This window comes from Nesoenas mayeri (genome assembly GCF_963082525.1).
Source record: "Nesoenas mayeri genome assembly, chromosome: 3".
NCBI classification, from domain to species: domain Eukaryota; kingdom Metazoa; phylum Chordata; class Aves; order Columbiformes; family Columbidae; genus Nesoenas; species Nesoenas mayeri.
The window spans coordinates 24,390,898-24,415,313 of NC_137544.1; positions in this window are offsets into that span (position 1 = coordinate 24,390,898).

The following is a 24,416-nucleotide window of genomic DNA, read 5'->3' on the forward strand; positions in this document are numbered from 1 at the left end:
ACACATTATTATGTATTTCATTATCACTGTAGTAGGGTATCACAACCTCTCTGGATAAATTCATGGTATCTACAGAATAAAAAGTTAATAAGAACAGAAGAATTGGGTTTTTGTTGTTTTATAAAAGTTCTCCCATCTGCTGAGAGGAAGCACATGGTCACGGACTGAATTTTTTTGTATCAAAAGCTATAGAGTTCTTTGAGAAATCATACCATATTTGAGAGTAAGAATAATGAGTACTTTAAAGCTAGTAAAAAAATAGAAAAAATATACATTGCATAGTCCGTAATCTCTTCTTGTCACCAAGATCCTAACAGTGAACTAAATGCTTGTGCAGGTTAGCATGAAATTTGATTTGCTGTCACCATCCAGAAGAAACAAAATATTTGTAGCAATTTCTTAGTATATGATATATATTTACCCACAATACAAGAGCAAAATAAAAGAAAAATAACAAACAAACCAAAATAAAACAAACAAAACAACTCAAAAGATCCACTTAGAGATTCAGGCAATAAATTTGTGATGATTCCCACTCATTTGAAATGGCTTCATTTTCTGCTGAATATGTTGAAATGTATTGTAGGGAAAACCTGGAGTGTTCAGGTGGCCTACCAATTTCTAGGCTGCCTACTTCAGACTTCACAAAAGTTTTTACAGAAACATGTCATGTACTGATGGGACCCTCTTCAATGCATTTCATTTTTCTCACCAGTGCCTATGATTGAAATATATTAAGCAGAGCAAGAAGTTTTCAGAGCTGTAGGCTGAAAGAGTCTTTTTAATGCAAAGGTGGATACATTTTAGGAAATTTTCTGACCAAATTATTTACTGACCGTGCAGATCAGTAGAAAATCTAGTTATCTGAGCAATATTTACATAAATCAATGAACACAGACTTGATAATCAACATTAATAAAGTCTAGATATTTGAGATGGGAATCTAGCTGTTCCATTTTTATTAAACGCACGTGGGTTAGAATCAGATGATCCTGAAGGTCCCTTCCAACTCAAGCCATTCTATGAATCTATGATTCTATAAATGTCTCAGAATTACATTTCTAGAAGTTACATTGTTAGGACAAGCAAATTAATTAGGAGAATAAATATAAATTATTCCTTTTAAAATACACTGAAGACAACCATCATTTCTTTTTAAGGATAAAGGATTTAGGATAAACAGATTGGTGCCAAGAATATTGACAACCCTGCAGCAATAAATATTAGAAGCTAACCAAAAAAAGAATCACCTTTGAAAATCAATCATTTTAGTTTTGCTTTATATTGAGACTTTCTCAACATTTCTGAAGACTCATCTACCTGACCCACAGCTGCATGCTGGAGGTCAGCTTCAGCATCAAACTGAACCAAAAATGGAAAGCTAACAAAGGGAAAACTGGACACTGTTAGCACTAAAAATTACAAAAGTACAAGATTAACAGACTCTCCTGTTCATTAACCTAGCCTGAGGTAGAAGTGTATACTATCACTTCAGCAGCTAGAGCTCTCTTCAGTGTTACATTGGTACCATTTATCAAATCACTTTTAAAAAACAGAGAAGTGTTACTTCCTGACTGTGAAGTACAGAAAACAGTTATGGTACTGAATAACACCAGAGCTCAACCTCCTTTCTCTTTCTCCTTTTCCATCTATACTAAGAAAAAATAATACCATTAAAAGATCAAGCGCTCTTATGAAGACTGAGGAAATGAACAGTCTGCAAATTAACCTAAGGGAGCATTTTCAATATCTGTGTCTGTCTAATTCTACTTAAATCAGGACATCTCAGCCTATTTGCAGCTCATGGAAGCTTAAAGAAAAAGGAGAAGGGTGAATGTTGAATCTGTCTAGATATTTTTGATCATCATAAGCAACTGGTTAGATAGGAATGGCCAAAATATGAAATTTGGAGCAATTTTTCAATTTCGTTTCTATCTAAACTAGATTGAAATCAGCTTTTTCCAAGCTTATACCAAGATGGATATTTTAAAAGAAATCTAGTGCTTGGCTACACTGAAATAGAATACTTCTCAAATTAAGTAGGCCCCCATATCTTTTCAGCTATAAAATCAAACATGCCTCTTCATATCAGAGCAGTTATCTCCTGCTGTAAGACTCAGAAAGGGGAAAATTTTAATTAGTGATCGTTGGGTGCCTGCAATTGCTGGGTGTCTGCAGATGTAGACCAGTTCCCCTGTGAAATGCAGTCCATAGGGGAGGACCAGCTTGGATTTCAGGTGCCAGGGTAGAGAGCACTGCACCACAGCTTCAGGCTTCACGTGGCAGAGCAGAGAGCCAGGCTTGGATCCCAGAGAAGACATTGAGAGTGCTAAATCTAGCAGCAGAGTCTGGGGGTTTGTGCAGTTTATTGCTGCAGAGCAGTAGGTCACGGAAGCAGGAAGCTCCACAACCCCTAACACCCTTCATTATTACATGTTGAGAAGCTATGAAAGGCAGGAAACAACTTACTCTGAGGCCACAGGAATGTTCAGAGCCAAAACATAAATCCAGTCATCACTCTGAGGTCTGTGTTAGCGACTAGAGCATGGACAACACCATGACAGTTTGTAAGTGCAAACTATTCCATGTCTTGTGTTTAGTATATGTTTTAGCTCTTCTAAATCGTGCTGTCAAGCCCAGGAAAGTAAGAACTCTCTACTCTGGATCTGGTTGTCAAAGATCTGTTCTGCACTTTTCTGTTCTGTTCACGATATGTCTTCAGATCAGCACCACTGGAAGAAGGAAAATGATAGGCGCATGCAGTAAAGAGGTTGGTCTTGAAGTGCACACAATTCTACCAAAATATTAAAGAAGAGAGCAAGGCATATTGCATATTCATTTTTGAAAGCTATGTCAAAGCACCAGATCAGTTTTCTTTCTAAGCAGTCATTGATACCAGATGGCATTGTGCCAAGAAGCTCAGCAGTTCTGACCATTTTTTTCAAAGAACCAGCATTTTCTGAGCTATTGGAATCATCTTCTTACCCGGTTCAATCAAGGGCAAGAGGGTAGACATATGAAACTCTTAAGACATCAATTATGAAGTGATATTTAAGGAGAAAATATTCTATCGAGAGGAAACAATACACACAACATAAGAAATTTAATATAGTCTGTGCCATTCAAAGGCCTACAGCATTCTGAGTTTTTCTGCAAAGTCATTGTCACGATGTTTTCAAATGGGTCAACATATGAGCAAAGCATTGCAAAGTTTTTAAAATAACAACAGTGTCTTCAGAGTTTTAAGGTTTTTAAAATAGAGTAAGTCAACCTCTGGCAAAGAACAAAGAGTCTTAAAATATTTGTTAAGGCTCATTATGTGGTTTTATATTCACAACTGCATGGTTGTATAGGAGTGCCTCTATGCTGAGATAGATACAAGTCACAGTGCATGGATATTTCTTCAGTAGTAATAAATGTCTGGTGAACTTTAACTTTGAATTTGGTAAGATTTTAAAAACAGAGTAAAAGAAACATATAAACTCATGTATATAAATTTATATTAAAATAAATAATGGATATAATGTTTGTCTGAAGCAAATTTTGTTGGAGTTTTCGTCAGATTAGACAATAAACTTAATTCTGTTGGCTAGGGGTTTGAAGGAGCATATTAATTATATTTAAAAGTATTTACCTTAGTATTCATGTCAAACTGAGTTGACTGTCATAAGTAATATATAAAGATACAAAGGTCTTTTCCACAATTATTCTGCATGCAGGGTCAGAAATTTGATGTTTTCAATGACCTCTAGACCTTTCACACACATACTTTAATCAACTTGTCTCCTGTGTCTGATTGTTTTCTAAATGGTGTTTGAAACAACACAGAAAGATAATATGACAGAAGTTTTTAAGTTAATACCTGGAGTTCTCATGCTATAAGCTGGGACATGAATTTATTTCAGCTACATCTGATTTTTGAAATGATGGCTTCTGACAGTGTCATTTTCCATTTTATAACCTACTTCTGTTGCAGGCAACTGAAACAGATATTATTTCTTTCTAACTTGCTGCTAAATTCAGTTAGCTTACAAGCTTGAATTGCCTTTAAGTTTGTCTTCTCTGCTTCTTGCTCATATTAAACCAATATTTTTTTCCATTGAGTGTTTCCTCTGCCTGCTCTAAGACACTATTTCTGTTCTGTAAAACTTACTAATATTTTCATGTATCTGTTAATTTTCTCTTACCATTAACCTTTTTTCATCTTTTCAATACATATTTATGCACTAGACTTCATGTATTTTTAAGAATTACTATTTTCTTTCTATGATCCTCCCAGTAATTAAATGTTAAATTAACTTTTTAGCCTATCATTAAGCTAGCAAGAACACTGTAATGTGCTCTGCATTTAACAATAACATCTGCAGCTTGGCTGTGCTTTTGTCTTGATATCAAAAGATGCATTCTGCAATGCATAATGTAAAAGCTTTAGCAGACAAAATTAATGCAGTGCGCAGTGGTTCCCTATTCAAAAAAAATATGCTGTTGGCTTTTTTGCATCTGGCAAGCTATCCTGATTCAGGTGTTTTCTATGCTTTTCCCATGAGGAAGAGAAACTGGTGATGGAAGTATGGATTTCTTTCTTTGTGCTTGTTTCCTACGAAGGTATAAATCCATTTTCCTGGAATACAGCAGAAACCAGATGAATGGACCACGTCTTTACACCATGCTTCTGCAACAGCATTCAACATGCGTCTCTCTCAGGAACACATTTTTGGGAGGACAGCCTCTTCTCGTCCCTCACCGTCTCTGCCCTGACTATACTGACAGCGAGAGCACACATCAATGCAAGATTCAGTTTTCATAATCAGAAGACAGATGGCTCTGTCTGGAGTGACAAAGTTTGGGTCTAGGTCAGTTGCCCCTTTCTGAAAAGTCCCTCTGTGCACTCAGATGGCAGCCAGAGACTCAGGTCTGTAGGCCAAGCAAGTTTGGACTTTGCTAGTAACCTGCACTGTGAGATAACAACATTATGTGCAAAGCCTTGTCTGTCTGTATCAGATTTGGCTATCTACACAAAACGGGAGTTAGTGAAACTGGTGACTTGACATGACTTGGTGCTTCTTAACTATGCTAGCTCTGTGAATCGTGGTACCCCCTTTATGGAAGGTAACTGATACGATCTACATCAAAAAATTCTAACATATGAAAAAGATTTGTTTAAACCTGTTGACTTCAGAAATCCAACTTATAGCATGAACAAACAGCATTGATACAATCGAGGGGGCAGCATTGTGTAGAGGCATGAGCAGGCAGTCAGAGAATGACATTCGGGGACAACCTAAACTAGACTTGCCAGTGAAGCCAGTTTGTCACCAAACAACAGCTTGAAGACAATGCTCTGACTGTGATCACTCACACAGTTTCATGTACTTTAACTTATGCACAATAACTTCATACCTGTAGCTATTTGCCTTAAATTTCCTAAGTGTCCCCATACAAACAAGTTTTTATTACACCAGCCTAAGCTACAAAATGAGAAACCTTTGATAAACACAGTTCTAGGGTGTCATATCATGATTCCGAAAACAGTCAGGGAAATGCTACTTCCATAGAAAGTATATGAGTAAATGAGAGTGACAGAAAAAGCAAAAAAAAAAGTAGTTGAAAAGGGACTATCTAAATTCATTTCAGATCAGGAACTATAGCTGGACATTAACTAGAAGGGTAACAGGAATTACAGTCAGAAATTTTATGCAAAAGGGTATTTTTGCACAACCAGGTCAAAAACTCCAAGAAAATGTGTTGATATGGCACAGGAAATCTCCAGGGAAAATTGTTCATCTCTAAACTACCTTTATATTGGCAAATCAAATGAGGCTATGATCACTTTCTGATATAAATGCCAAAAGATAATAAATGGATCGTGTCTCCTCTGTTGAACAATCTTACATGTAATATCAGGGCAGCCCCCTCCAGACTCCCTGTTGGAAATAAATGTTGGCTTATATGAAGCTTAAGAATGCTTAAGAACTGTTTTGTAGAGTGCTAAGACAGCCCAGTCCAAAGTATAAGAACTTCCCCATTTAAAGAAATGATTTGTAGTAATTGGCAATGTTCCTCTTACAGGGATAATCACCAGGTAATTAGAATACATGCGTAATGGGAGACAGAAGGAAAGTCACAATGGTTCTTATTATTATACTACTCTAAGCACTAGACACTATCTAATCTTTGACCAATTTGTGCAGTTAAAGAAAAAACAGAAAATACGCTATGCATTCTTTAAACGTCAGTGTAAAACTATGATAATAACTCATCTACCTTTATCTCTTTCTAGAAAAGGATTGGTCCTATTTTTTTCAAATACTTCTTAGTAATTCTTGACAGAGTTCTAATTGTTAATACACTTTTAAAGTGTATCTGTGCTTCAACAAGAACTATTTTTTTCTTTATGATGGTACTAAAATAGTTCAATGGAGTAATAAAGATTGCTCCATGTAATACTTCTCATTTCAGAAAGTTCTGTACTTGTACAGACAGTAGAAAACTTGAGCAGATATTCAGTCAACATCCATTGTGATGCATTGCATCATTAATTAGATGAATGTACTAATTTCAAGAGCTTCTTTTTAATTCCTAGCTTTACAGCAAAAGACTTAATAAACTTGTTACTTTTGGTCCTTTCAATTTTCACTAGTAATGTAAAAATAAATTGATGGTGAGCTATTCACTCTAGCAGTTATGATGAGGAATTACTCTTGAATATAAAGTCTGGGCTGTGTCATTTTTGAACATGTGATTTATTTTTAACTAAATATACAGAGTTTGCATTTGGGATAAAAAGCACACCTGTTCCAAGGATACCTGTGCAGGATACTACTGATTTCTTTTCTAGCCTGTTTTCCTTCCTAAAGATCGCTAACCTAAGAAAGAGACCTTTGAAGACTGCATAGACTCAGAACTCCTATGTGCAAATACTGCACAATCTTCATCAGGAATAAGCTTTCTCCTGTTAGTTAAGGTTTGAGAGAATGCATTTTACAAAAGGAATGCACCTATAGACATGAGAATTTATTCACAAGATAAAAGCTACATGATTGTACAGGGATGATATGGTAGTGAGTATCGATAACTTACCCTGTTCTTCTCTACTTAGATATCCACCACTTGCCATTGTCTGATACAGAAAACCAGAAATATTTATTCTGCATTTGTACTGCCATTCTTGTTGTTGTCTTAGTTAATGATAATTAAGGAGACAATTTTTTTATTGAACTATTACAGTTATGAGCAGAAACATTTCTGATTTGTAAGAAAAAAAAATAAATTAACACTCATTACAGACATCATTCCTTGATTGATATTGATTGACAACTGGACAGCTAATTGACTGATACATTATTGAATTTGCTTTTTTGGTAAACTGTTTACTAGATTACAAAAAAAAAAAAAAACCCTCACACCAATGGACAACCTAAATATGCTTGCTTAAATAGCTCTAATAAACATAGAAATATAGGAGTGGGACTCTACATGGTCATCTAGTCCATTTCAATGCTTCAGAGTGATGCAACACTTAATTATGAAGGAAATAAATTTTAAAAAATAATTTACACAGCATTATTTTTTGCCCAATTTTCCTTCTGGGATGGTAGTGGTGATACATTAGTAGTGTACTCTCCTCAGTAAATCTGGGGCTAAGGACCTAAGTGTTAAAGCTTGAATATGGCTCATCAAAGACTGGAAATGTGGGGTAGACTCTCTGTTTCTTGGGATTACCAAAAACTGGTTTCACCTATTTAATCAGCCTTGATGTAAGTTAGCTTTAACTCTCTGAAGAGTACATACTTGTTGCTCTGAAAAAGTCTTATTTTCAGTGCACACAGTTTCTTTAGCTGAGGCTTCCATACCTAGACCCACTTCTACCTTCTCAGCCCAACATGCTTAAGATATTCTATGTTAATACAGTATAAGAATCCATTAGCACTCAACTTCTTCCAGCTTTTTTTACACATACCAAAGGAATGGGTGGCATTTTCCTATAAAGTGACAACACATTTATACAGTTATAATAATGAACAATAAGGCCCTGTTATATATTATACATTATATATTATCTATTATCTGTTTTCTGCAAACTTGAAACTACAAGACCAAGTTATCTATTTACAATTTTATCGTCTATAGGGCATAACAAAATCATAAAGTTATTTTTGTGTTTCAGAAATCCCTCAGGTCATGAAGCTCTAACATGTCAAAGTTCTACAGCAGAAAGACACAATTTAGAAGACAATTAATACTTTAGTATCAGTCTTTCTACCTAAACAGAACAAAAAGTAGATTTGTGTGTGTTTCAGGGTAGTGGAGAATGAATTGTACAATGAGAAAAATTTTTAATATGATTGTTTATGACTATAATGTAATAGGGGAAATGAAACTTTGGCATAAGTAATCATGTTCTATAATTGCAAGCTCGATTACACTGCTGAAAGATTTATGGAGTAGGCAAGGCATTAGGTGGATCAATACAGTCCTCCAGGCCCAGTAATATTATCTTCTCTACCCTACTTCCTCCTTCTAAGAGTGATAATTGTACTCTAATACCTCATGGATTTAGGACTTATATTCTGTTTAGGAGTGGTCCATGAAAATAAGAGAAAAACTTAAATGAAGCATAATGAAAACCAGCTAAACCCACATTTGATACTTGATTTTTATTTTAAACCTGAATTCAGACTCCAGCACAATGTTTACAATGTTTAATTTCCATTACCAGAAATCTTTGAGTCTCACTATCAGCACCTGGCAGATAGCTGGAAATGTATGAAGACAGAGATTTCAAAGTGTACAGCAATTTCTCCTGGAAGAGTTAAAAATACTTATAGTACAAGGTAGACTCTTTACTCTGTAGTTTATTCCAAGCGTTTGTGGAATAAGTCGAAGACTTTAACACCAGCTCTTTGTGTCCTGTAAGACAACAGCTTTAACAGAGAACAGAAGATTATTCCCTCTCTGGATAGCTCAATATTACTGAGAAATTAAAGAGCACTTCTGTGATATAGAAAAACTAAATTCCAGGCTAATGTCTGAATTAGCATGAAGTAGCTCCCAAAGCTATAACTTCTAACCTCTTTTAGTAGCTAAATATATTCTGTTCTTTTCAGCAGCATACAAATTTCAGGAAGACGAATTCCCAGGATACAGAAGAGCATGATTTTTCAAAGCACAGAACAGAATCAGTCTTACTAAATACTTTCTTCTAACAAATTTTTGCAGTCGTGCAAAGTTTATGAGATCTTACTCCAAATTAGTTAGAAATCATTATTTTAAAGGCATCATTCAATTGGTAGAAGACTACTTGTCCAGAAAAAATCTTAAAGGCTTTTCAGTAAACCAAAACTAATAAGGTCTATTTTGGACACATTCAGAGCATGGGGCCTATTGAAAAGACAGACCTCACGACAGTTTCTGTGGTACTGTTAGAGTGCGTAAAAATGTGTATCAGTCCAAACAGACTCAATAAATCCATACTTTGAAGGAGAAATATTTTGAAGAAAATCTGTTATAGTAAATGGGATTTACTTTGCAGACAGCTGTCTATAAAAATGTTGCAATTGGAAAGTAAATTAAAAAACAAACCAAAAGAAAACAGAATGAAAACCCCACACACATTAAGGAAAAAGAGCTGAGTTCAACATAGTTTATTGTCATTACAACTTTTATTGCCTTGGGAAAGGATTTGTATCAAAGCAATTAGGGTCCTTATTGGCTCACTCTGGCATGAGTTAATCAGCTGATAGCCCAGTACTGTCATACTCTTTTTTTTTTCTTTTTTTTTTTTTTTTTTGGCCTCCTAAACACCAGCTTCCCCATAGACACCATTGAATCTTTGGGGTTTGTCTCATTTCTGAAAAGCTAGAGTAGTTATTTCAAGAAAGGCCTTGGAGAAAATCAAATCTATATTTCACTTTTTAAAAGCAGTGATTTAGCTGTGGCAATGAGTATTTATGTTAATGAAGCAGTGAGATCTGAACTTTGAGTGGGATTAAGTCTCTCAGTCTAACCCATTAAGAGAGAAAAATTAATACAAATTTAAGTCAAAAAGTCCCTTGAGAACAGTGGAATTTTAAATACATATTTTGCATGTGAAATCCGTCCTTTTGCTGAGGGAACAATTAAAAATTATTTTTAAACTATTTTCCTTCTTATTTTTCAGAGTTCCTTTTGTTCTTTTACTACCATCCCATACACTCCAAGATTCAAACACCAATACACAGTCCAATATATTCTTAGATTTATGGCTCTTTGTTATAATTAATCTCACACAATTAATCCCCTTAATCGGTTCACACTCTTCAGTTCTCTCCACACAAGGATTAGCCCACTACAGTTCCCCAAATCATCAGCTAATTTCTCACTCCAGTGCAGCCATGTGTCACTAGCTGCACTTTGTGTGGACTATTGGACAGGTAAAGCTCAAGTCAGAAAAATGAGACCATGTGAAACTATGACTAGGAAAACAGTAGTTTAGAAGGGGGAAAAAAAACCGCTTCAGCTCTTTCCTCCTTTCCCTGTCATCTGCCTACTGGGTTTCTAGATTTCAGAGGAGATGAGCTTCCAGATACTCTCTGGAAGCATTTCCCAAAATAAAGCTTTCTAGCTCTGATAAGGAGTTGAGGAAGAATTTGAGGAAGAAGATACATCATCTCCTACTGGAATGTCTCATTCCTATGGTCTATTGAACCTGTTCTGCCCTCACATAAAACGTTCCAAATAAGTTTGCTCCTCATCACATTTAACTTTCCTACTCAAGCAGATTGATTTCTTCAAGCATTGTAAAAAGCGAGTATGCACATGCATGCATGTATACTAAAGCCTAGCAGCCACACAGGATTGGAAAACTGGTGAAAAGAGAATGAGAAAAGGAGAGCCAAGGACCCTTGCATCTGGGCCTCCAAAATGGGAAAGGAGATTTCAGTGTGTTCTGGTAGCTGCACAGTCTGTACATGTTGAAGGGCACACAACTGGACTGGCTGCACTGAAGAGCACAGTACTTAGCACAGGACACAGTGGTCTAGGAAGCATAGCCTTGTGAGGCATGATTCAGTGATAAGTAAACTGTATGACCTTGTAGTTATACAGAAGCTTTAAGACCTTAAAAGCAAATCTGCAGTATAATATCTCATCCTAAAATGGTAGAATTTTCAGAAAGATTTAATAAGATACTCATGCCTTTTACATCAATGATATTACCACCTTGTTCTGCTTAATTACCACCTGTCACTCCAGCAGTTAAATAGTTCCTTAATTACCTCATTATTTAGTAAGAAAATAAAGAAATTTTATATGACTTAAGATTTCAAGGGGAAAAAATCAATTATTCTTAATTTAATAGCTATTTACTTAGTAACTATTTAACAGTTTTGGAAATGTTGTTAGGCTTCAGAGCCAGCTTTGTTTGGTTTAACTAAATACTTTAAATTAAGACAGCTGAATCCAATCCTTATAACTTTAAACATAGCCCCAAAGGCAGCACTTGGTTAAAAAAAAGTTCAAAGAAAATTAATATTTGAAGTATAGCATAACTCTATTGGTTTGACAGAGAAGTTAGTTGAGAAGTTAATAATCACACTTTAGAAAATATTGACATAAGTTTAATTCTCTTTTTTGGATGAGGTTAGTAGTCAAATTAATTGGTGCCAATCCCCAAGAAGGGCAAAAATAGTAACTTCATTATTTGTAATAGCATTTCACAGAGATAACTCTAAATAGATGCAAAGACTATACTCTCTGGAAGTGTATGTTTTCTTACCATAGCATGATAAAATTACATTATGTTTCTTCAGAAGACATGTTAGTATTATCTGTTTACAAACAGAAATGCTGTTCCCTACAGAAAAATTTCAAGGTGTCAAACAAGTAAAACTTCAAACATTTCGTAAGGATATTGAATCACTTACGTTATCTCTTCACCCTGATTTGATATCCACAAATGCAAGTCAAAATCAAGTTTAGTTTGCGAAAATGTTCAGGGAAACAAACTTCACATTCACTGATAAGAATGGTGCTCAGAAGCCACTCTGAAACATTTTGATTTTGAGTCCGAAAGGGAAAAGAAACAATATTTGGAAGTGTAGCACTAGAGAGATGAAAAGATAAAGGGCAAGACTGTAAAATGCTGCTGTCTGGGTACGTTTACTCTATATGATATTCCCAAATATGTTCATATTTCAACCATCAGTACACAATTTTGTAGAGTATCTCCAAGTCTCAGGCTTTGTAACACTCTTGGGAGTCTGAGGAACAGTGAAACAGGCCCTACCAACAAAACACTTCTGTTTTGTAAATAAAGGTTTTGTTTCCTCTGTGCAGAGAGGATCTAATGCCAGTGCATAACTTTTGAAATCCTGATTACTCTATACCTGAATAGCACTCCAAAGGTTGTTGGGTTCCAGACTATTGTACTCCTGATGTACTGATTCACATCCTTTTAAAAAAAAAAAAATATTTTTAAGTTACGTAAAATCTGAAGAGAGAAGAGACCCTTAGGTCACCTAAGCTATCTTGCAGATTTAGGATAATAGAATATAAATAATTTCATTCAGGCATTTCCCTTTGGAATGTAATAACTGGTGTTGGATTGAAGTGTGGCGTGCCATGAATTTGAGAAAATCCATTTCTGCTGTGAAAGTATGAAGATACTTATGATCCAACATTTTCCATTATGTGCTTTGTAACTACTGATTGCTTTTACAATCTAAAAAGTCTGTCATTTTTTATTTTAATTCTATACCATGAGTTTCCTTTTATCTTTGTATGTCAGATTTAAGATAGCTTTGTATAATGGATTTTCTGTATATGAAGATATTAAAACAATAATCAGATTACTTCTCAGTCCTTTATTTAAACCATTTAAAGTATCAGTTTATATAATCCCTAAATTATATAATAATTTAGTTTGAAAGGAACCACTGCAGCTCATTTAGTCCAAGCACCTGCTCAAAACTGGGGTATCTTCAATAATGCTGACCAGATTGGTCAGAGCTTCTTCAGCCAAGTTTTGAATACTTGAACAACAAAGATTCCACGACATCTCCTGGCAGCCTATTCCAATGTTTGCTCACTCTTGCAGTGAAAATACTTTTTTATACATATTGTGGAATCTGCTGCAAGTATAGAAGTTCTGCCGCTCCCTCCTTTTAAGACATTCTCTCTTACTCTGAAAACATGTTTCAGCTTACTTTCTCAGTTACTTTTTAAAAAAATCTGTTCACCAGAGCACTAATGTTCTATTGTTCGGATCACCAATGCTGTAGATGTTGCTGAACCACTGAACTGCCTGTATTCTTCCTGTCTGCATCCTTCTTTTTGCCATTATGTCACCTTAAAAGCATTTGTTGTGTTTTGTGACCAATATGATTGTCATAACCTATTTGAGTCATTGTTCTTCAGGCTACAGAGCCCATAACCCACAACAGTCTGTAGTCACTGGCCTTAGATATATAGCTTTGACTGTTTGAAAACACATTTTGTTTGAAGGCTCCAAGTTATTAAAAGTCTAGGATGGTTCAATATTGCCACACAGCTTCATCAATATTTGTCACTTTATTAAGTCTTATTTCATCAATACTATTTTAAAACACATTTTATTTTCAATGGCAGCAATTATATATTTTCTCCCAGCTCATTCACAAAAATATGCAATGGCATTTTGCCTAGCACTGACTCCTGAGAAAAGCCCAAGTGGAAGCATAACATTTAGTGGGAATTGTCAGAGAATCTGCACTTAACATACATTTTGTTGTAATTGTCAAGTGTTAATTTAGTACTGTAATTCAGGGGGTATCAAGTCAAATACTTTACAAAACCCTTCTATATTTTTGTGACTGCCATCATAACCATTCCTATGACTACAAAATACAGTATCCATGTTTTTCTAAGACCTGCTTTCACTAGAATCGTGTTGATTGAGAGTAATGATATTCCTATAATTTAACTCTTCAATGACTAAATCCTAAATCAACATTTTCAATATTTTTTCTTCGGTTTGATGCCAGCCTAAGTAACCTATGATAGTAATTACAAGAGTTGTTTTTAAATAGTCATATTTGTACTTGTGCAGTCTTCTGAAATTTAGGTATTCATCTGAGACTTTAATGTGAAAATGAATTTGTAAAAATTACCAACACATATTGCTTTCCATGTTACTGTAATCTGTGGCTGCCTACTTTTTGTAACTATATTTCAAAACTGAAACATTGTTTTTCCAATATTGGAAAGCACACAAGATATTAAAAGAAGTCTATAGGTATTCAATTGGCTACTATTGAAAAAATACTTGGCTGTGATAATATGATGGTGAATATAAATACTTTAACCAAATTCAGTTAAGTAAAAAGTATGTACTTAAGCTTACCTGTCAGATGGCATGATTATATAGTACAAATACTGAAGAATTAACTACTCAAAAACATTAGCTAAACTAAACTGTAGTGAAAAAAAATAAAATGGCTAAAACTTTTTTTACATTGTTCCTATGTGTATTCATTAAGAATTATAATTATGCCAATTTTGTTAGGGACTTCAATATAAAAGCACAAAAGCTCAAAGTTCTAAATTTGAGTGCCTGCAAGATACTGGTACTTCAGGCAAGTTTTAATTGACAGGAAAATCTTAGAGACATTCGAGTATTTCCTCATGGTAGTTATTTCTTAAACAGCCTTCTGGTTGTTATCATCAGTGAAAGCAAATGAGAACTGGATGAAAAAAGTAAAATCATCTTTGCATTGTCAATGCTTAGAGGTTTATCTTTACATGCAGAGAACAAACACCAGTTTGGGTGTTCTAGGATTCCAAACTGATATCAGAAGTTAATATTCTTCAGTATTTAGGAACAGCAGAAGTCCTAGTACTGTGGTTTCCTACTTTCTTGTGATATTCTGGTATCATGGGAAGAACTGACAAGAACTCATGGAATGTATCTGGTTCATCTAAGAATGAAAAACAAAATGAGTGAGTAAAGGGAAATGGAAAGATTATATATTTTCACAGCTTACCAATAGTTCTTCCCTTCTGCTCTTGCTAAAAGAATTTGATAACCAAATACTTGTGAACAATCTTGTTACTGTATTAATGTTTACAAATATATAAACAGTGAGTGTCATGAGGATGGAGCCAGGCTCTTCCCGATGACAGCTAATGGTAGGATAAGGGGTAATGGGTTCAAACTGGAACACAAGAGGTTCCACTAAACTTCTTCTCAGAGAGGGTAACAGAACACTGGAACAGGGTGGGAACCCAGGGGGTTGTAGAGTCTCCTTCTCTGGAGACATTCAAAACCCACCTAGACACCTTCCTGTGCAAACTCATCTAGGTGTTTCTGCTCTGGCAGGGGAATTGGACTAGATTATTTTTTGAGGTCCTTTCCAATCCCTAACATTCTGTGATTCTGTGAATCATGCAAGTTTGGAAAACTGACTGGTTTTCAACCCAAATTTTTTTGCCAAAGAATGAAGAACTTTAGCTTTTCATTGCGACAGGCAATTAAACTGAAAACAAAAACTGAAGGATGTGATATACTTGAACTAATATCCAGTTATTTCCAGGAATATTTTTTTTTGTCCGATACCTGTGGCAAATTATTGCTTCATAATACCACTCTTCTGTTATTTGACTACTGCCTGATTATTTGAAAGTATGAAAATGCAGAGAAATTAAATAGAGAAAAGAAAATTATGCTATCCAGGCATTCCATAAGTTCAGAATTGTTCTTAATTATTAATTCTGCAGTTCAGAAAGAACTGGAAGAAGGTATTTTGGCTAAGGACTACAGGGGTAGCTGGATATTCTGTAAAATGGAAAGTTAAATACTTTACTCCTTACAAAAAAAAAAAAGAAAGATAGGGCTGCTGGATGAAGACCAAAGGATAGTCAGGCTAAAAATTCCAGGAGACTGAAGGGTGTGTAAATGCCTTGAATATTCAGAGTTATTAGCCTGTTCAGCTTCAATGATTTGAGCAGGTGATCGTTATGGTTCCTTCCAACCTCGTGTTCTATGATTCTACAATTCTATGAATTTCTTAGTGGAGACCCATACTTAGAAAGAGTTAATACATGTCTTTTATTCAAGGTGAATGTTTTATATCTCAAGAAAATACTAACTTGCATTACATTTAAAATGTGTCAAACTACCATTTGCCTCCAATACAAATTAATAATTGTATCATTTATAGAACCAGAGTATTTCTTGATAATTAATATACTGGAATGAAATAAAACATTACTATCAAAATACTGCCAGAGTTGTGGCAGGTAGTGAGTTTGTAAGGTAATTCCCTTGAATATTGGATGAGATATGTGCAATTAATCATCCTTTAATTGACAAATGCATCATTAACATAAATTCATTATCCAAGGTAAGTTCTCACTACCTGGAAGTACTGCCATTTACTGAAAAATAAGGTTTGTCTTTCATCTGATCTACAAAACCAGTAGTTTTTGATTTACAGTAGAAGACATAGTATAGTGTGGCAGAATAGTAGAAATAGTAGATATAGTAGATATTTCAATGTATTCTCCTAAATGTATATATATATATATATAGAATAAAGAATATCATTAACTCTTAGAATATAATGGTAAATATATATTTTTTCTAATTTAATTTAAAGCAAATCTTCAGCTGGGATACTGGTTGCAGAGTTGGTTCTTTTTCTATATATGTTTGAACAACACCTGGCTTTTGATGTTGATATATAGACATTCATACATATTCAGTAGAAATCAGCAGCACATGATCTTGCATCTGAATGCTGAACAAAATCAGTATTCATTCAACCAATAATGAAGGGATATTGCCAGATGGATCCTGCCAGGTGTTAGCAATTAATTATTGATACATTGGGGGGGATATTTAAAGGGATATTAAAATATAGTCTTTCTGCATAAGAGTGCTGCATTATATGACTTCTGATTATATGAGTTTTCCTTTTTACCTTACATAGAATGTTCAAAACAGGTCCTTCTGAAGAAATCAAAGCCATCCCCTCTGGCAGGTTATTATGTGGCCTGTTGAAATCAGTGTTTGGAAGAGATTATTTCAGAATGTATTTTTAAAAGGAATAATGATCACACAGAAATGTGTTTTCCATTGTCCCCATCTTATTTGCAAGCTTTTCTCTATTCTGTTGTTTAAATGCAGATTCAATACCAGCCATAAAGAGCCACAAGAAAATAACAATAAAAATAAGCACGGCCTGTTGTTAATGGTCTGATTATGTTTCTGAAGTGCTGAAGGACAAGTAGAAATGCCATTCACCCGATCTATGATTTACAAGATATGATGTAATAGTTCAGCTGACAACACTAAAGATTCATGACCTCTCTTTCACAGAATAGAGGCAGCAGTAGAAAACTCACCATAGATGCTTATTCATGCTGTACCAGTAATGCAAGGCTTTTCAAGTCTGTCCTTGGTACCATAGCTCATTCTTTGCCAGCTCAATTTAAGTGTCTCTGTTGGATGGCAAATGGCAGTGACAGTGGTTTCTGCAATAGGAATATTTGCCTATAACATCAAACCTGTGATACCTGGGCAGAGACCACCTCAGGTTTCCAATCTAGTTTAGAACTGATATAGTGATGTAACCAAAGGAACTGAAACACTACATTTTATTTTTGTTTCTGATAAAAAAAATGAATTTTATTTTTCACTGCCTATTTCTCTTTGAATGTACATATGAAAGAATGTTAAAATAGACCTAAACACAAAGTTCTCCTTCTGTAAGAAACAATCTTCACAGATTGCCCTCTCATTGTATCTTGCACTTCATGAAGAAGAACTAAAGGTGAAATTCATTTTACCTAACCTTGGCATCTAGAATTTGAGAAAGCTAGACATAATCTAGTAAAATTTGTGCCCTTTTCAATCAAGAGAAAAAAATAGGTGCCTCCTGGGAATAACTCATTTGACCTATCCCGTAAACCGCTATTACAGTGAAACGATTCTTCTTCTGCATCTACTTCTTTACATTTACTATGGAAAGAGGCCAGGATAGCTTACTTAATCAGGTGGTGAAGCATCATATCCCCAAACATCTTAAAAACATTACTTCAAAAAGAGCTCACAAATCCTTTTGTCTAATGTCATGCTATCTCTTAAAGGATTTTCCATCACTTCAACATTTAAACAGGTTCATATCTTTCTAGAATAAACACCACAGTGTAGAGAAAAGGTATGACACTGATGCTCAAATCACATTCAAATTTGGTGGTACATGCTTATGAAGAAGGTCAGACAAGAGGAAAGATTCAGTTCAAATTCAGCTGTCTACACACTGGTATTTGCAGAGGTATCACCCCCTCATGAGATGTGAGGATCATTGTGCCTGTCCAGTGAGGTTTTATATGCCCTAAGGTCTCCTATGCAGGCTTTTTCTACCATTCTTGAATGGGATGAATCTTACTTAAGTCCTGTGTTACATCTATACATGTACCTTTCAGTAGCTCGAATTACCATAGATGCCTGTTAAATTAAGACACAAGTTAATGTAATCAGTGGAGCGTAAACAGTAATTCAGTTAACTCTAATCATGACTGTGTGATTTGGTTGCCTTATTACAGGCATCCACCAGGATGCCCAGTATCATCAGACACAACTTCAGGGAGATCAACAGATACAATAGACAGCTTCTGGAGAGACTGTGACCTTCTTATGTATAAATCAGACATGAGGCTGGATATGCTGAACTACTTTCAAGACTCTTCTGGATTTATTAAGTTGACTTCCATTGGCTATAATGAGGTGTTGAGCTACCCAGCATGGCAGCACATAATCAAATTGACCCCTAATTCTAAGTGTTTTAATCTTGAGCTAAATTCTACTAATGAAAGTCTAGAATTGTCTCTCTCAACTCCAGACTTCAGAGCTCATGTTCCACACTTCCAAAATCACATCAAAACTGAGAAGGAAATGTACAGAACCAGTGTGTGTTGTTCTGTAACTTCTTGCTCTAGCTGGGAAAATGGTCACAGAGGTCCATGTTGGCACATCAGAGAAAAGGGACTAGAAAGCCACTGGGTATCTGACTACTCTTCAAGCATAGGAGTTTCTACATCAGATGTAGGGCCAACACAACCAGCTTCTCCATCATCTTCCCATTTTCAGAATAGGAAGTCTGGCTATGATAAAAGGGCCATGGGCAGCACACTGCTCTGCTTCAGTGATTTCTTGGCAAGATTTTATCCCTCTGGGGCTCTACCTAACTGAAGAAGCTTGACCAGTCCTGGAGTTCTCTTTTGTAACTCTGGAAGTATAATTATATATGAAATGCACAGCGATGGCTGTTTTTTAAGCTGCATGAATGTTTCCATCCTAAAGGACCATTCTGAGTGTCTTTAAAGTCTCGGGACATGTATTTAGATTAAAAAAAAAAAATCTCTTCCTGTAAGAACCAACCACAGTGCTCTCTCTTTTTGATCAGCTAGAGACTCAAGACTTAGAGGGAGAAGGTGTGAGATTTGAGAGCAATTCAGAGTCATCTAACTTCCATATGGCAACACCTTGAAAATTCAGAATTTGATATCAATAGGGTGATTCAGTTGGAAGAAATGGGGAAATTAAATTGGCTGTACTGTCAATGGGGAGATTGAGGAGCCTCTGAAAGACAAAAATCCTACACACCTACAGCAAGAAAGACTTTAGCTTAATTGGTTGAGTTTGAGATGTGCCACTCCCTGGAGCTTAGGTGACTGAATTGGAAATGTCCATTCAAGATTTTTATGAATAAAGCTAATTGGATATGACTCCCCTTTTACAGCTGAAGGGGAAACAAACTTGTGAATCACTGCTTCAAGTCTAAGTTGTGTCACTGGCACCTCAGCCGATGTGCTGAGTTGCTGCCAGCAGATGCAGGGGTCTCACTCAGCTACTGGCTTCCTCTCTCCCTTCTGCTCCTGTCTCCCATTGCTCAGCTTGCCCTCTTCCTTACCTGAGCTCTGGCACTCAAAATAGGACTAGGACTTCCTTTTCTCAACAGCAGATAAATTCTCTCAACTTTATCTATAGTAAAATACATGTAGTTGTGACTGTTCCTTCATAGAGACTAACTGGCATGGAAAAATCAGTTCCATATTATTAAGCTCTCACTCCACAGAAGGACCACGTGGAAACAGCTTGTTGGCAAGTGCCTTAAGTATGTGCTAAATCCTTAATCAAGCCACGAGGCTGTAGATAGACCTATAGTAGTATCTTATGATCTTTCTGATGTAGTTCAGCCACCGTGCTGCCATGTGTAGTGAAATCATGAAACCGGAGGAGGACACACAATAGTGTACGATTCTTTGGTCCACTGATTCACCCTTTCTGCTAGGACCTGGCTTCTTCTTCAAGCCTTGATTTCTGATTTCCACTCTAGAACGAGTTAAACAAATTTCCCTTTGAGAATTAGGGTCATAATTTCTGGTTGCAGGTACATGTCTGAGCAACTTGTTGAAGGTCATTCTGCATTTGTCAGATTTTTAAACCTGTAAAATAGATATTTTTCTTATGACTTATTGCATTCAGTTGTTGTAACTCTTTTTTTCTTTTCCCTGAATGTCCATATTCTTGTTTCTATGCCCGTGTCCAATTAATTTGATTTATGTACCTACATCAAAGCAATATCATCTGTAAGAATGCATGAAATGACATCTCACACTATAAAGGTAGCTGGCAACTGTTCCTGTGAGTATGGCCATGTCATAACATAATCATGATCATTTGCACTGATCACACATCTGGCATCTTTTTCATCTCTGTGTATACCTGCTGTCACGGAGGCACTCCAATGGTCAGTTTAGGCAGACAACAAGCTCCAAATAGAATTTATTCTAGCCAGAACAGTTTAGGCAAGAAACCAACTAGAAACAGAGTTTATCCAAATTATTTAGCACTCCAACAATGTAAAACACAGGTTTGGTTACCGGTTGAGGAAACTATTGTTGTACAACCACACAAGAATAAATATGATCCACAGCATGCATACATTCACTCACAGAAAAATTGAACTAGAAGTCTCTTTCATGCAACAGTACCCAGCAAAGAATAATCACTTGCCCAGGGTAAACCAGTGCTCCTTCAAGGATATATCCAGAAGGAAAATTACTCACCAAAGAAGAGGTGAGGGGCACTGAATCTAAGGAAGTATCCTTGGACAGTGTCCCAATATAAAGGGAGGGCTCCAGTTCACAGACCCTCTGCTCTGAGAAGACCACTCAAAGGGGGTCTTTGATGAGGGCCCAGTTTTATAGCCTGGTCACATCTTACTGTGGCCATTATGACATATTCTCAGCTTCTCAGGGTACTTCTTTCGTTGAGGATCCTGTCAACCAGCTGAGTCCCCCATTCCCCCTATTCCCCTAGCTGGGCAGAGATGAAGTCAATCTACCCCAGGGTGAGGGAGGGTACAACAGTCAGCACCTTAGCACCATCCTAGGTATGTACATGGGGACATGCACAGTGCGGCACAAAATGTGCTAAGGAGCCATCAACTGCCCTACTGAAGCTCTGGATCTCATCAGGGATATGCAATTGTCACACTCGCCTTGCTGCAGAGAATTTTCTTTACACTTTTGATGTTCTAGGGAGCCATAAATCCACTTTTGACTACCCTATTGGTCTGTATAGGGTCAGGAATCTGTTTGACACTTTGCAGGATAGTATAGAGGCTAACAGCAATTTAAAATCAAGTTTGTCTATTACCAGCAGTATAAAGACTTAATGAAAAAATACTTAAAATCAACATCAAATCTGCACTTAAATGCATTCTTATTTGACACTGTAATGGACTACAACACGAGTGAAATAGTGCAAGTTACCAGAAAATACCGACACAAAGAATATAACTGTAGGCAGTCAAGAATCTCAATTCTGTCTTCCACACTTTTACCCCAAGTAAAAACTTTTGTCTTCAGTTTTGTCTTCCACCTTTTCTCTTTGAAGAAAAGGGAAGGTTCTTCTATTGCTTTCCATTTCTATCTTGTCCACAAAACAGACAAATACTCATCTGTCTCTTCTCTGACTTCTACCTGATCTCACCATTCTTTTCAAGTCCTACTAGGAAAAGCTCCTCTTTCCTCAGTTTTCACAGGTGGCCAAGAATATACATTTTTTCTCATAAGGCTGCCTGACTCCCATAGCCTTCCCAACACATCTATTCAAACAGCTATTTTTTTGAAGAGAGGGCATGACATTATGTCAATGTCTAAGGTTGTGTCTTCTCAGACATACAAAGAATGAGCTATAGGACACTTCTCTACGTATGGAGAAAACTTACATCTCATATGGCTGACAGACTAAATAGTAGGCTTGAAAGCATAGACAGTAAGCCTCCCATAGCCTTCCCAACACATCTATTCAAACAGCTATTTTCTTGAAGAGAGGGCATGACATTATGTCAATGTCTAAGGTTGTGTCTTCTCAGACATACAAAGAATGAGCTATAGGACACTTCTCTACATATGGAGAAAACTTACATCTCATATGGCTGACAGACTAAATAGTAGGCTTGAAAGCATAGCTTCCTTCTGTCCACTGTCCTTACAAAGTTGTCCCTTCTTTGCAGCACTGCTTTCCACTGCAATAGCTCTTGCAATCTCCTGCACAGCATAGACACCAGTCCAACTCCACACACCAGCAGGGTTGTTGTTTTCTTTCTGTTCTCCTCTGAGTATTGGCTTTGACTTTTCTCCCTTCAGTCGTAACACATCTTCTTCTCTCCAAAGCTTGTCAGACTAGAATATTCTACACAATAGAATTTATTATTTTAATATTTCTCCTGTAAATTTCCTGCAAATTCTCAAAGCTTTCAAACTTGTGCTTAAGGTATTCCAGATGTAAGGAGCTTTATCAAAACACAACTTCCCTGATCAGTTAGTATACTGGAGAAGAATTTAATTGCAGGATCATAGTCTGGGTTTTTTCCTACTCTGTCTCACCAATTTCATATAGAAATTAAACAGGAAGCAAAAAATATCGGAAGAAGAACTAAACTACAAACGAGACCATGTGAGATACATTTCTATCACATAATTTGTTCAGTGTATGTACTTGTTGAGGATCATGTTAGTGATGTGTGAATGCAGCAGAGGTTTATTTAATGAATGATTAGTAAACATTTCTTCACTGCCTCTTTCATTACCTGCACAAAGATCCAATATAAAAGTACCATAGGTAGGAATATAGATAGGAAGAACAGGGAAAGAATATTAAATCAGTATGCACAAGACTAATGATTGAAAAAGTAATTTTAACATAGGCATTCATTTACTTTTGAGAGCTTTGCTCTGCAACCATTCAGATTTGTTGATACTGCTTTTCTTATCAAATTGACAAGAAACATTTTCCTGCCACTTATAATTTAATTCATACACATCCAGTGGAATATTTTGTATGCATTTTGTGGTGGGATTAAAAAATATTTTAAAATTTTAAAATCCACTGTGAATTATCTATGTTGTCATGGAAAATATAATGTATTTTAAAATACATGTTTAAAGCACATTTGATATGAGGTAAAATGTCTGTTTGATATTTTTCAGCTGAAATGGCTTTGGCTTGTAAGATTCAGAAAAAGATCAATTTTTAAAACTCTAAGACAGGAAAAAAGAAGGTTTATCTACCACAGACATATACAGTAGAATTTTTATAAACCAAGAATGTATGTTAATATATTGTCCTTAATTGAGATTTTAATGTATGGTAGAATGCAAGAAATTATGAGTTTTTCTTCTGACAATAGGAAAAATTTCTACACTTCTGCAAAGCAACATTAAAAAATGGCTAGATAAAAAGAAAAATTAGACTCTCAGGTAGAATTGAAAATGTGACAGTAAAACAAACGTGACATTAAGGGAGTTTGATTTGGATAGACAAAGAATTTCCAGAGAAAAGACACACGAAACTATAGCAACATTACTTGGGAACCTTTATGTCATCTACTGATTGAAATTAATGGAGACATCCATCTCATATAAAAAGATAATTGATTAATATGAGAGGTTTATCCAGCCATATTTGTAAAGAAGGTTTGCCAAAAAAGCATTAAAACAACTATTTCATTAAAAAAATGATCAAATTTTCGCTAAAGCCAATAGGAATCTTTCCAGTTATTTATTTCCAGTCTTGTAACAAAACATCAAAGCATTCATAGAGTACCAATTCTGATACCAGAATTGTTTTGCTGTTTTGTTTTGGGTTTTTTTTAATTTTGGTCTTTTGTTCATTTGTTTGGGGTTTTGTTTGCTTGTTGTTTTTTTCTGTTGATTTGGTTTGGTTGGGGTTTTTCTCATCAGGCAAAATTTTTAATGTAGTACACTTACTCTGACACTGACTGCTCATCGTTTGACCACCACTGCAGATATTTGAGAAAAGGTTCTAATTATGTCAGTACGGTCCTTTATACCCTTACCACTGATTCACCTGCACTCATTAGTGT